Raw genomic sequence first — 15,771 nt, forward strand, 5'->3', positions numbered from 1 at the left:
TCATTCAAACTCGTGAACATGCAGCTGAATGCAAATAAATGCATTTGGGTCGTGGTAGCCCAGGTCGATAAGGTACTCGCCTTAAAGTACCAAAGGATGATGTTTAGAGGTGTCGCGAGTTCCATACCCGGTTCATCCTTGTCAGAAATTTTCCTGACAATGGAGTTACAACAGAAACGGTGACACGACCACAGAAAAAGATTGCTACTGCAATTAGTCTCACATCGCAGGGTTAGCACATCTACCTCTCGGTGAGTATTAAAAACAAATGCAGCCGTTCGGAATCGGCAATAAATTGCACGTCCCGTTCTCATTAGCCCTCGTGTGCAGAAAATCACCGTGGTGTGACAAAAATGATCAAATAAATTTAGTTGCTCAAGATATATGCTGTTGTAAACATTTTCCTGAATACAAATAAGCATGGTTCTGAACGATATATACTTGTAAACTCTATCTTGAATGCGAACAAATGTAGTTTCCAGGGATATATGATCATAAACATTTGCTCCAATGTAAATAGACATAGTTCCCTGCTTGTGAAAATTCGCATAAATGCAAAATTAAGGACTTTTTCACGATATGTTCTTGTAAAAATTTGTCTGGACGCAAGTAAAAAATTTTTCACTTCCTCTGTCGACAAAATTATAACCAATGTTTTCTCCAAATTAGTAAATAATCCTCATTCGTAAGAGTAATTTTTCGACGAAAAAAAATGTACCGAAGAAAGTACTTGTGATGGAATATTATTCAGAAGAAGCTAGAATATATATCTATTAATGGTAGTTTTATTTCGCCTTTTTCTAGTCGTTCCCTCACAGATAGCTGATCTGGAAACGATCAAATTAGTACTGCTCTCGTGATCGCTTGTGGCAGCTCCATCGAAACTCGGACAAACTAGATCTTGGTGGCTTAAACGCGGGTATTAATTACCCGGGGAAATATCATTTACCATCAATAACATCAGCTCTATGCTTTCCACGTTAAAGATGAACGGGAGCAAAAAACGAAAACATCTTTCCACGGAAAACAGTATCCAATGCATGAGGTGTGGAGTCTCAACACCTTGTTGGGAAACGAAAATAAATCCACAATTCAACGGTTACGGAGTTTCGGTGCTCGTCCTCGATCGAATCAAAACCAAAAGCGTAAAAAACTGAATTTTTCAAGGGAGTTTAATGTAAATTAAGTTACTAGCTAATAATACCCGGCGCTGCCCGGGTTTTCTTCGATGAGGCTTTTTGGATCAAGTGATATCTCCTTCTTTCTTTGAGGGACATGCAAACCGTGTCTAAGTTAACCAATATGGCGACTTCCTGCGGGACTTTATGAAATAAACAAATATAGATTTTAAGAAACATAGAAACGAATATTTTTTTCATTTTTTAATGGGCGCTAGGTATTTCGATCCCCCTCCCGAACTTCAAGTTATCTACAAGATATACGGAAGACTGGATGTTGGGAAGATATTTATTATTTGAGATGTTAATTTTTTAAGGAAGGAAAAAGCTCATCTCTGCCTCTACCGGGAGTCGAACCTGGGTCCCTCGAATGCCGGACGAGTGCTCTGACCACTAAGCTACAGAGGAGATATATCTATATATCGCTAGAGCGTATATTCAAGTTATCTATTTCTGCCTGTTTCTGCTTCCAACAATGCTTAGTTAGACCTGTGGAATTTCTTCGATGTACTTTACGTACGCATAATTGATTTTAAAAAAAGCTATAATCTATATAAATTTATGCAGTTTAATATCAAAAGACAATACGGAGACATTAATTTTCATGCTTGAGAAGATATAAATAAGTTTAAATCAATGTCATTGCATGGATACCCAACTCAAAAGTAGGTCCGGATAATTACTTCATATTTAATTTTCTGGGCTTGTATCTCTAAGCGAACTCAATATTTCAAAAATCGAGTATTTAATACAATTTTTAAAACTATTGATGTGACAGAAAACCTCACCAAATTTCCGCATTTCTACATTAAAATCGGAAATTTTAACACTGATTTCTATGGGGATCATCCTTTTCCTGACCCTCAAAGCGATGCTGATGATGATTATGACGTCATTCAAAAACCTCATTACTGGAAGTATTGAAAATGTGGCAAACCATTATAAAGTCATAAATATTATACATATACTGACAGCGTTGAAGAAATGACAAACCATTGTAAAGGCATATACACGTCTGAAACGCATTGCTAGGGAACCACGGTAACCAAAGTAAACGTTCGGAAAGTGATTGTTGAGGCCCAGAAACCATTGTTGCCCGACAGTGTTTTGCCCATTTGGGGCACTGCCCTGCTCTGACGAAATTTTAAAGTAGCTTATCGTTCAAGTCAGGTCTCATATAGTATATATGCGAAATTTGACGACTATCGACCTAAAATTGTAGATTTGTATAGAGAACATACACACAGACAGACAGACAGAAAATCAATTATATATATATAGATTGCATTTTGTTTAAAAAGCAGACAAAAAATTTAAGAATGGATATATCACTAAACTTAGTATCCATAGAATCAATGTACACCCTATACGTAGTGTCCCACGATCCACTGACGATTTTCAAAATGGGATAGCAAGAAAGTGGTGACTGATATCAGTCATTCTTGTGGAATATAAATATGCAAAGTTCAGCTACGTGAAAGGAGTTTTGTATAGTTAGTAAATTAAAAAAATAACTTTTTATATGGACACCCTGTGCAAAAAAAAAAACCAATAAAAAACGTTTTTGCCATGTCTCTGGTGAAAAAAAAAAAATTCCCCGTTTCTAAGTGCAATATTCGCTGAGATATTTAAATTCATAGATCGGAGAAAATTAGGCATCAACGGACGAGGCTTCTTTCCCGACATTCCTCAGTCCTCTGAATTCCAATGTCTCAGTGTATTGCACTTAGAAACTGATACGAAGGCCGGTTGTATCAATTTTAATTACACAAAAGTACGATTAAAATAAAGTACTTAACTCCAGGTTCATTCACCATCTCTTTTAATCCATCATTCACCCACACTTCTTAAAATTTACATAATCATTTAATTACGCGAGGTGGCAAGTAGTGAGAGAGGGAGGAGTCAGTAATTAACTTACCGCCGCCAGGCAGAGGGGTCCGCACTCGTTGCTGTTTCTTGTCACTCTTGTCTCTGTGTTACCGCTTCTTCCTGAAGGTCTCGTTGTATGTCGCCAAACACCGCACCCTCTTGTGCGCCAAAACAGCGTAGTGTTCCCACATAACAACTTGCAGTTACGGTTAAATTGAGCAGGTCCGCACTCGATGCTGTTTCTTGTCACTCTGTCCCTGTGTTACCGCTTCTTCCTGAAGGTCTCATTGTATGTCGCCAAACACCTTCTTGTGCGCCAACCGACACCCTCTTGTGCGCCAAAACAGCGTAGTGTTCCCACATAACAACTTGCAGTTACGGTTAAATTGAGCTGGGAAATTATCACAAATTATTTATACTTATCAAAACATGGAATTCTTTTTTGTACATCGGGGGAGACAGGCCAACAACTTCCCAATCAGGTTTTTGGGCACAGGGTATCCATGTAAACTGTTATTTTATTTTAATAATTATTAGTTATTTATTTATTATATTTTAAACTATACATTCCCCTTGCAACATGAATGACGAAGCTGAAATTCCCGACTCTTTGCACATTATATTCCGCGAGATTGACTTCAATATCTATCACCGTTTTCTTGCTATCCCATTTTGAAAACCGAACTTTCGATAGTGGGACACTCTGTAAGAGCCATAACATTAGTACCACACATCTTATAAGTTAGTCTTGTACGCAGACCCACACGCGAAACGGCTCCGCTGCAAAATGTTCGAAATACTCTGCGGTACATTTTTCTGATGACAAATTTGTTTGATGTGCCAACAATTACGGTTACTGTTTCCTTCTGACGCGACATGACGACGATGGTTTCTCCATCCAACATCTGCTACGATGGGGTCTCACTGCTATAGTGAGTGAAGTATGTCCGAAAACTACTTCGTGATAGACGTTCGGAGGTGTCGGGTCATAACAACTTTTTTAGTGCCGTCATATAGAAGGAAAAGCAGCTGAGGGCTAAGAAGCTCGGTATTCGTCAGCATGAGTTCCACCATCGGACCGTCAGTTATCTTATCAACTTCCTTCGTATCTTCTGAGCTGAGAGGTCGCTGAAGATGCCTACCGTAAGTTTAGACGAAACGTCCGGTAGAATTCTCCAAGCCAATGAGGGAAAACGTGGTCCAGGACCTGGCCTGGCCACGGCGGAAGGCTCATCCAAGCCAACGAGGAAAGACGCGTGGTCCAGGCCTGGCCACGGAGGAGGGCTCACCCGAGCCAACAAGACAATGAAGGAAAACGTGGTCCAGGACATGACCTGGCCACGGCGGAGGCTCACCCGAGCCAACAAGCCAATGAGGGAAAACGTGGTTCAGGACCTGGCCTGGCCACGGAGGAGGGCTTACCCGAGCCAACAAGCCAACGAGGAAAGACGCGTGGTCCAGGACCTGGCGCTTGACCACAGAGAAAAACAAAGGGCTCAAGCTCAATAGAGCTAAAAAGACATCAGAAGAGCTGATCTGAATAAATTGTATATTGTCGATACGAAATGTCGAAATTGTGCCATAATCACCGGTAAAAGTGATGAATTTAGTGAGATTTATTACCAACTCACAAAAATGGTCGGTCATTACAAATAACATCCGGAAATTATGCATAATCACCAGATTTATAACATTCATCGTAACATGTACGCCAATAACGGGGGACCATAGAATTGTTCCAGAATGTATTCCACAATATTCCAAAAAAAACCATCTTTTCACCTCAAGTTCCACGGTTTCCAACATGTCAACCGTATGCACCGGAGAAAAACATGTCCAGACACCAACTTCAAAAACAAAATAAATATAAAAAAGAAAAGACATAACTTTTGACATTATTATCTTCTTTATATTTCCTTTTTTTTTCCTTCTTTCTGACCTATCTCCTTCATCCTTGCCTTATCCTGTTCTTTTGTCCTCTTTTTCCGCCTCCTCTTGTCACCGAGCGAGCGAGAGAGAGAGAGACTATTCAATAATGATCTCTCGCATCGTACCATAATAATGACTTCCAGAGGAATTCCCGGGCAACGGAAAGTCATCCCGATTTTCCAAGCTCTTTTCCACCACCACGTCCTCCACGTCCTCCTTGTTCGGGGTCTGTACCTGACTCTCTCCTTGCAGACTTATTCACTCTCCAACACGCATCTCACCAGGAGCAGTTAAGAGTCCAACCTCCTCTAACACTACTCTCTCTCTCTCTCTCTCTCGCAGTGCCTTCCACATGAACTGCCATCAAACTACTTCTCGCCTCCATCGCATCCACCACCACCACCGCCACAGAAAAATTTTCCCCCACCTCGCCCTTTTATAACGTCACCCACGCGCGAATTCCAATATGCGAAAGTCGGGAAAAAATAGGAAAAAAAAACTGGAGCAAAAAAAAAGGATGCGGACCAATTTTTTTTTAAAGACGACGCCATGATCTTATTATGGATCAAAAAATATAATAATAATAATAATGTTTATTTTTTCCCCATCTTTCGGTGGTGTGTGCGGAAGATCTTTTTCATTATTTATTTTTGTTTTAATATACCATAACGGGAAGTTGCGGGGTGGGGGGGGGTGCTTATATCGTCGATAATGGGGGGAAAATGCGTAGTAAATATTTTATTTTGCGATTATAAGAGATATTCGCGTGTCTTCGTCCTGGTGTTATTGGAACCCGGCGCCGATGTGCGTGTGTTATTCGGACGGAAATTTTAGAATATTGGAATATTTTTTTCTCACAGTGGATAGCTGGTATCTTCAGCCAGCCCGTAGCTATAGCGAGCACGATTGTGCGAACAAGAGTGCTCGGTGCTCGCGAACGTTTGATCGACGCTTCAATTAAACACCCTGTAAAAAATTGCATTCGAGAATTGAAATTATCCAAATATCACTCACACGTATACGTCAACGTTGCCATAAAGGTGCTCTTTGGTTTGATGATAAGCAGAGCTCTCTCTCGAGCTACTCGAGAAACGCGTTGGATGCCCCCCCCCTGATCTGCGGCATTCATGCTCAACCCATGGCTCTCGGAGTGATATGATGTGGCCCCCCCGCGTCACCAAAGCATAATTTTATAAAAATGAATCAAGCTGCACATTCCCGGATCACACTAAGGGCCGTATTCACAGACGTGGTTTAAACTGTAGTCACACAATATTTGGATAAGAGATCAACGTAGATTGGTTAAAAATATGAATTTAACCAATCCGTGTGAATCTCTTACTAAAAAATTGTGACCACAGTTTACGATGTCGGTGAATACCGCACTTAAGGGACTCGTGGCATATTTTCAGAACATGAAAGTGACCTGCGGCATATCTACAGATCACTTAAACGATTCATGGCATATCTACAGATCACTTAAGTGACTCCTGACATATCTACAAATCACTTAAAGGACTCCTGACATATCTACAGATCACTTCAATAACCCGCGACAAATTTCCAGATCACTCTAGAAGCCCGCGGCACATTAACGGACGACATAAGTGTCCTGTGACACAGATTTAGAACACTTACACTGCCCGCGGGACATTTACAGACCACTTAAGTGCCCTCTGGCACGATTTCAGATCACTTCAGTGGCCCGCGACACGTTTTCAAACCAATAAAGTGAACCACACTCTCCAAAAGGTTGAACACCCTTGATTTACAGGGCGTCCCATAAATTCATAAACAGGTTAGAAATTCACATTAGAATCGAAAGGAAGGTTTTAAAGCAAAAATATGGTTAGAAGTTTTGCTGATAGATGGCGCTGCATGAGAGCGAATCATTGTTTTGACCACCTTTCTTCTATCTGTTCCGAGTCCAAAAGCTCGTAAAACTTCAGCTGACGATTCGTGGATGAGGTAAAACAATTTAACCAATAGTTGCGCACTATCCACCGATTTCAACATCACAATAAACAACATTATGCGAGCGCCAGTAACAGGAAAATTCAGAAATGATCTGTAAGTCACACAACATGCATTTTATAGGACTATGTATTTATTTGCAGTACTATTGTATTTCCAGTGATTTGCTTTTGTGTAGCTCCCTCTACCGAGAAAAGTTTGAACCAACTCATTTCATTGTACCAAAACCAATAACCCGGGAAAAAATTGGGGAAAATTTTTAAAATAAGAAAAAAGAGGCTTCCTCTCATTTGCTACGAATTTTCAATCTGATTTCATCCTCAGATTCTCAATCACTCCCTGTTGTGTGTGTTACTGTCTTTTCAAGTCTCTCTCTCTCTCTCTCTCTCCCTCCAGCGGTGGAATTATTCATTAAAATACCCTTGCTGTCAATTTCTCTGCCAGTCCAATTCATACAAAATCGTATGTTGATTTATAGTTTTTTTATAATCACTAAAGCACCCCCCTGTGACCGTTGCATTATTGCATTATTTATATATATTTGTATTATATGTGTTTGTGTAATCGCATTCCTCCAACCCCCATCCTTCTTATTTTGATGTTTTTTCATAATTTTTTTGTTGTCAATCTGAAAAATCACTACATAGTGACTCGTTATTTTACACTGTATGATAATTGAAATGTTATTGTATTAACTTCATTGTAACAACCAGTATGGGACCTTGGTGTCTCCTTGGTGGTTTTCACTAACCTAATGTATTGTTATCATTCATCCAACGTATTAATAAAATTGAAATCTATATATATAAAATTGTTTTTCTGTCTGTGTGTGCGTGTGTGTTCTCTATACAAATCTACAATTTTAAATCGATCGTCGCTGAATTTTGCATATATACCAAATGGGGCCCGACTTGAACGATAGGCTACTTTAAAATTTCGTCAGAGCAGGGCAAGTGCCCCAAATGGGCAAAAAACTGTAGGGCAACAATGGTTTTTGGGCCTCAACAATCACTTTCCGAACGTTTACATTGGTTACCGTGGTTCCCTAGCAATGCGTTTCAGACGTGTTTATGCCTTTACAATGGCTTGCCACTTCTTCAACGGTGTCAATATATGTATAATATTTATATATTTTTGTGATAATATGTATAATATTTATGCCTTTATAATGGTTTGCCACATTTTCAATTCTCCCAGTAATGAGGTTTCTTGAATGACGTCATAATCATTATCAGCATCGCTTTGAGGGTCAGGAAAAGGATGATCCTCATAGAAATCAGTGTTAAAATTGCCGATTTTACTGTAGAAATGCGGAAATTTAGTGGGGCTTTCCACTACATCAATAATTTTTAAAAAGTGTATTGAATTCTCAATTTTTGAAATATTGAGTTCGCTTAGAGATACGACGCCCAGAAAATTAAATACGAAGTGATTAGACGGACCTACTTTTGAGTTGGATATTCATGCAATAACACTGATTTTAAGTTTCCATTTATATCTTCTCAAGCATGAAAATTAATGTTTCAATATTCAACTGCATAAATTCATATAGTTTACATGTTGTTTTAAAATTAATTATGGGCCCATAAAGTGCATCGAAGAAATTCCACAGCTTTAACTAAGCATTTTTGGTAGCTTAAACAGGCAGATGGATAACTTGAAGTTCAAAAAGGGAGGGGGGGGGGAAATCGAACTAACTACCTAGCGCCCTTTAAAAAAGGAAAAAAATGTTCACTTCTACGTTTCTTTAAATCTAGATTTATTTATTTCATGAGTCGCGCGGGAAGTTGCCATATTGGTTAACTTGGACACAGTTTGTATGTCCCTCAAAGAAAGAGGGAGATATCACGTGATCCAAAAAAGCCTCATTGAAGAAAACCCGGGCAACGCCGGGTATTATAGCTAGTTAAAGATAAAAAGGATGTGTGACCAATTTTTATTTTCTTTTTTGAATACGGCACCATTATCTTATGGATCAAAAAATATAATAATATTGTTTTTCTTTGCATCTGTGGGGAGGTGTAGATCTTTCTCAATATTTGTTTTGTTTTAATACCATAAGGTGTGGGGTGGTCGGGGGAAGTGTTTATATCCTCGATAATGGGAATAGCAGAATGTGTGGTAAATATTTTATTTCGCGATTAAGAGATTCGTGTCTCTCTCTTCGTCCCGGTGTTATTGGAATTCGGCGCCGATGTGTCACTTAGACGAAAATATTAGACAATCGGAATCTTTTTTGCACTATTTACAGTGCGTTCCGTAAATTCGTAAATAGTTTGAAAACTCGTAAGAATTATGAAGGAATCGGTAAACAGTAGAGTCTGAACTATCCGGCTTAATGTGACGGAAGGGCAGTCCGGATAACAAAAAAAGAAAGCCGGATAGGCTGGGGTTAAAAAAATGCTCACTTCCTACCCCACCCATGCCATTAAAAACCACCTTTTTTTCCTACCAAAATGCTCTTATTCATAATTTCCGACCTCATAGTACAGGCCTCTATACCTAGTAACAGAGTACTCTGTAAATGTTTGGACCGGGACGATTTCTCATAATTTTTTTTGTTTTGTCACGCCATAAATTCAGTATAAAGGGGCCCGTGAAAAGTCTGGTCTGGGGGCGCACCAAAGGTTCCATCCTAGGGGCCCTGCTCCTTGATGTGGGGGCCATGGCTGTACTCCACAATAACGTGCGCATGAAGGGCGGGACCTTTTTCCCTTCCCAAGAGAATTCATGAAAAAAAATTAAGAATTTTTAAAATTAATAATTTTATAATTAATGAAAAAATAATTCCGGAATCATCGGGCGGATCTCAGATTTAATAAAACAAAGTAATTAATTAATTACTGAATCAATTAATTAATGAAAAAATTTTATTTGAAAATCAATAGAAATTCAAATTTAAATGAAAGTAATAGGTTCAGAGCGTAAATTGAAGTGTTCAATAATTTTGAGAATCTTGTTTAATAACCGAGAATGCCGCGGTATGACTTCGTGGCTCGCGGGCTTTGCGGAAAATTTAATTTGGCCCGCAATGTCTGAAAGGCTGCAGATCCCCTGCCTTAGGATCACAGGGAGGCTCCCCATGAATTTGACTTCTTAGCAGAACCCATAATCCATACAAAAAAAAACGCAAGAGCTAGCAGCCGGGGGGCATTCCTCATTGGAGGGAGGGGGTGAGATTGTGCAAGCATGTCAGTGAACACCAAGAGAATGCGCAGACATGGTAATACAGTCGAATCCCGTTATAACGAACGCGAAGAGACCGGAGGAATCACTTCGTTAAAACGAAATTTCGTTATAAAGGAATTCCAGGTTACCTACATTGTTCCTAGGTAAACTTATTTGGGGGATTAGAAAAGTGTTCGTTAAAACGAGATATAACGGGATTAGACTGTAATCAAAAGAGCGATTTAAGAGAGAGAGCAAGCAAATGGGCAACTAACGAGTGACTTAGGCCGGGATTACCCTATAAAAGTTTTGTAAAAGATTTTCCATCAAACCTTTATTGTGTAGTCCCGGTCGTAGACACCGGGGGGGGAGGGTTTCAATGTGGCATTTTAAGTCACCAGCATCATTGCCAAAAACTTAGTTATTCTCTCACAAAGAGGGATTTCTCACAAAAGATAAATAAATAGGAAAAATAATTCAGGAACTGACAAAAGTTTCATAAATTGGAGAAATAATTTGCGGACCGGCAAAATGTAAATAAATAGGAAGAATGATTCGGACCGACTAAAAATTAATAAATAGGAACCGTAGCAAAAGATAAATAGGAGAAATAATTTGCAGACCGGCAAAAGATAAATAAATAGGAAAAATAATTCAGAGACTGGAAAAAGTTAGATAAATAAGAGAAACAATTTGCGGACCGGCAAAATAATAATAAATTAAATTATTCAAAATGTAAGAGGAATAATTAGGACCAACAGATAATCGATAAACAGAAACTATCGTTTGTGAATTAGCAAAAGATAAATAAATCAGGGTAACAATTTGCGGACCAGCAAAAGAATATGTGGGAAAAAATAATTCATGATAATTCTAGTGTCACACACAAATCGTTTTTCAAATTATAAAATATTTTCTCTTAAAAAAAATCCATTTCTATTCACAGACATGATGAATCATTATCTCACGTTAGCAGGAAAAATTCCGTGTAACCCGTACATCAGTGTTATTAACCTAGGAATGCTGCTACCCGGGGTAATACATAAATAATTATGAAAATTATTGATGCACGTCTCGAGATGAAATCGGTCTAATGTCAATTCAGTAAAATAAAATGAGCGACATAATCTCAAACTACTCTGTGATACAAGCCAGGATGTCCTGTAAATTCGTCAATAGTTTAAAGATAACAATTCTATTCAAGGAATTGTTATACTTGAATGCGGTTTGCGAAAAGGTTATTCTCAACGAAAGGGTGTTGTTGTTTTTTACAGGAAAAAAATTAAGTTAAAATTTCTGTCGATAGAGGAAGCTGCACGAAAGCAAAAATCACTGGAAATATACAAATCAGCGTCCCATAAAATGCACGGCAGTGATTTCCGAAAAAATAATTTTAAAGAGTAATTTCACTCTTTCCCAAAATTTTAAGGAGTAATTTTTTTGAAAATTCGGGTATTTTTTATGAAGAACTGAGAAATAACTCTATTTAGAAAGGGTTACCTAAAATTTGAAGGAAAACTTTTACTCCTCAACAAAATTTAGAGGAGTAAAATTGAGTTTTGATTCCGGAATCATGCATCTAGATGTGCAATGGCGAACATTGATGCAGTGATTGCTCATTTTTGAATTTTTCCGCTACTAGCACTTACATCAGGTTTTCATTGCTGCTAATATGGGGATAAAGCGCTATTGCTGAAGTTGTTTTACCTCAACCACTAATCGACGGCTGATGCTTTACGAATGTTTCGAATACAGAAGAGGTTGAAGAAAAGTTCAGATCCAATCACTCCTGTTGGACATTCGGGCAGTGCCCTCAATTCACAAAAATTCGAACTATTTTTTAATAAAAATCCCCCTTCATGAGAATAAGTTTTTCACAAATAGCGTGCATTCAAAAATTTTCGAATTACTTCAACTTTTATAAATTTTTAAAATAATTATTAATTTATGGTACACCCTGTATATCACGTAATGCTATTTACAACATGTCAAACGGATGAAATTTAATTAAAAATAAGAAAAATGGCCGGGAATAACATTTATATTTTGCAACATAATTTCAAGTGAAATTACCAGTAGAAATGTGACATTTCTCCATCATGACAATCCACAAGTTGAATTCGAAGGACGTAGCAACCTTTTCCTGACGATTTACCATGTTAGCCAGGGATAATCTGGATATTGATCGCGAAGCAAAGGTGTAAAGAAACGGAATTTAAACGCTGGAACTTGAATGATTTCGTTGAAGTTTGTGGCGTCAATTCAAGTTGGAATCAATATAGGGGTGTACCGCTAGTCTTGCTGTTGTCCGGGGTGGATTTTACATCCGGTAAGGATGCATGTAAAATTCCTGCATGTAATTAGTTTACCTTGAGATGAGACTCGGAACCCTACGGACATAGGCGGCGATAGACTTGTAAGTCTGGGGGGGGGGGGCATGATGATGGTGATTTCAATTTATATATATGCAAATATATTAAATCAGTTGGCTTTACCTTTGACGCTGGGGATGCATTGCCCCCCCCCCCCGTATCCCGCCCATTCCCACGGAGCAATAAAGTCTACCTAAAGCAGCGAAGCCGAAACGCACTGCACTGACGTGATGCGGTTATCACGTCACGTCAGTGTATCGTGTTTCGGCCATAAGTCTTATGGAGCTCAAACAAACTCAGAAGTTTTGTTGCATATCAGCACCCCCTTTGGAATTACATTGTAATCTCAAAAAATCTGGCATAGATAATATGAGTGTACGCACGTACACACAGCACTTACATTGGATGGTGAGTTGTCCATCGAGAAATTGTGCCTTAAAGCTCGAAAAAAATAGCTTAATTTACCAGAATATAACTTTTTATGTCTTTATTCCATGTTTCGAATTTCAATTTTCTTTGTGGCACGCAACTCTGCATTTTCACGTCGTGAAAATTTGGTTCTGGAATTTCGCATTTTCATCGAGAAAGAAATAATTTCCGAATTTTCTGCATTTGCATAGATCCTAAATTTCTTTCATTTATTCTGAATTTTCACGGGCGCTGAAATTATTCTGTCAATTATTTTTTTCTTATTTTCAATTCATCAATTCTGAATTTTCGTGAGTGCTCAGACGATTTCTTTTGTTCGGTCCTAATTTTGATTAGTTTTGAAATTATTTCGTTCATCAAATTCAAATTTTCTTCAAATTATCATCAATTTTTTTCTATTAATTTACATCAAATTGTGTCTGGATATACAGGGTGATTATAAAAAAAACTATCCCGATATATGGGCCCCTAACTATCATACCATTCACAGAAACTGAATGAAATTTTGGCATAAGGTATTTTGAGGCATGCGCTCAAGAATGATATGGAAAACAACAGTGTCACTCTAACAGTTACGGTTACAGTGAGAAAATTTCGAAAATATCAAATGGCAACACCAAGTTTTTTGTATTGGAATGTGATCTCCATTGTGAAAACCCCTAAATAGCGTTCGAACGGCAACTGTAGCATGAAAATCACCGGCGGTAGATAGGCTAAAAGTGAGGACAACCAATAAGGACAGAGAAGCAGCATAAAATAAAGCATTTTATTGTGTTTCCACATGACCTTGTGGAGGACTAATCAGGCTGGGATCTCAGCCGAAGAAACGACGGTGTGACGAATGAAACGAACATTAATGCTCTGGTGCGCGGCAAAGTCCTTTTTCCTTGCCTAGCTCCGGGCATTTTCGTGCTACAGGTGCCATTCCAACGCTATTTAGTATTTTTCAGTATGGAGATCGCATTCCAATACAAAAAACTTGGTGTTGCCATTTGATATTTTCGAAATTTTCTCACTGTAACCGTAACTGTTAGAGTGACACTTGTTTTCCATATCATTCTTGAGCGCATACCTCAAAATACCTTATGCCAAAATTTCATTCAGTTTCTGTGAATGGTACATAGTTAGGGGTCCATATTTCGGGATAGTTTTTTTATAATCACCCCGTATATATATTTATTTATTTTGTACGGATATTTTTCAGCATTGCTGTATATTTTGTAATGCTGTATAAATTTTTATGGATGCACGATTCCCCTCTCCCACGCAATATAAAAAATTGAGGCTAAACAGGCCACAAGATTATTAAGATGCCTCTGTCCCCGCGTCTGGTAAGGGTGACCCTGCCCTAAAACGACTGGCGCGGCAACTTTTTGAGATCTCATAGAACCGTGAGGATCCACGTCACATAGTTTGAATAATAATAATTCACGAAGGTCATAAATCACTTAATAATTTAATTAGTAATCAATCTTTCACTTTCATTACTAAAAAATTATTTTTAACGTCCGTTACAACTGAACAATACCGTTTCCAAGTCTCACCCAATGCAATATTAAATATAATGCATAATTATAATTCAAAATGTTGCAAATAAATATTTACCAATAAATTCCAGCAAAAAGCTTTTCCCGATTTCTTCTTCTTCTTGCCAAGAAATTCACTCTATGAAAAAAATCCAAGTAAAAAATCGATATTTTCTTCACTTATATCGGGATTCTAATTTAAAAAAATGTTAATTCGATAATATTTGAATATTTATATTATAATTATTACGATAATATAAAACTTCTTCCCGCCCCGCCTATGAAATTATATTCCGTGGGAAAACTTGGCTTTGTTCGCGACCCGAGAGAAAATAAATCCAACAAGTGTTCTCCGGAGAAGATGATGCTGATGATGAGATGGGAGTAGGGGCGCCCCCTAGCAGGAAAACTTCGGGAATAATGGAAGAAGAAGAGCAGGGCTACCAACCCCCCCAGTCTACAGAGGCGTATGTCGAAATTAAGGCACGCCACTGGAGAAGTATAGACGTCCATAATGATTATTAAAAGTATTTTGAGTCAGGGCCACGGGTAGAAATCGAGTGAAGGGACGAATTGAAGGGACAACAGAGAGGTGTGTAAAAAAATTGGATGAGAAAATATGCTGGGAAAGGGTGAGACTACTTTAAAAGATTTGGTCCAGATATCGACTTTATTTTTAAATTTTTATACCTGTGGGTTCTCCAATTGTGTGCCGCAGTTCCTCGGGGCACCGCCAATCATTGTCAAGGGCTCCGCGGCAAGCTGCCTTTATTAAGATGTACCTATTCAATACCACGAAGCGGTTCTTTGTTAGACTATTCTGGCGAGCCGCGGCATGGTTTCCACAAAGGTGAGGCTGACAGGGCTCCATGCCGGGGGCCCGGTACGATTCTCATCGTTTTTTATGCTATAAATTCAATGTAGAGTAGACTCTTGAAAAGTCTGGCATGGGGGGGGGGGCCCGCGCAGAAGATCCCAGCATAGGGACCGACCCTGCTGTCGATCAGGTGATCAGGAGGGCCGCCACAAGCAGCGGATACATGTTTCCTAGGGCAAGGGAACCGCGGAACACAAAAGATTAAGGACCAATGTTTCATACAATATAAATTTACTCGGAAATGAATTTAACAACTAGAAATGGTCTCGCCCCGTGATGGGACAGGGGACCAAGAGAAAATGGGGTGCAAAGGGTGGGGGGGGGGAAATTACGAACTCTGCCCTGTGCCATGGAATTTAACGCACACATTAACTCGTCCATTTTGCGCAATAGCTCGTTCAATTTGCTCGCACTTGATGAAGATAATTCCCGTATCGCGAGTAATT

At 38.8% G+C, this 15,771-nt stretch overlaps 1 protein-coding gene across 3 annotated transcripts in view; it reads right to left on the reverse strand.

Moving 5' to 3' along the window:
* The window catches only part of Vmat (Vesicular monoamine transporter), an 85,233-nt gene extending 70,486 nt beyond the window's left edge, over positions 1 to 14,747 (reverse strand). For 2 of the 3 annotated variants that reach the window (XM_089241592.1, XM_089241594.1), the window contains exon 1: positions 14,528 to 14,747. The gene's annotated coding sequence lies outside the window, so the exon portion shown is untranslated. Of the gene's footprint in view, positions 1 to 3,099; positions 3,136 to 14,527 lie in introns of those variants that run through there. The other variant, XM_089241593.1, reaches the window with a different exon arrangement.
* Positions 14,748 to 15,771: the final 1,024 nt, after the last annotated feature.

Source organism: Pholcus phalangioides, unplaced genomic scaffold (genome assembly GCF_987345545.1).
Source record: "Pholcus phalangioides strain wild (caught in Gottingen) unplaced genomic scaffold, Ppha-v1.0 ptg000014l_1, whole genome shotgun sequence".
NCBI lineage: Eukaryota > Metazoa > Arthropoda > Arachnida > Araneae > Pholcidae > Pholcus > Pholcus phalangioides.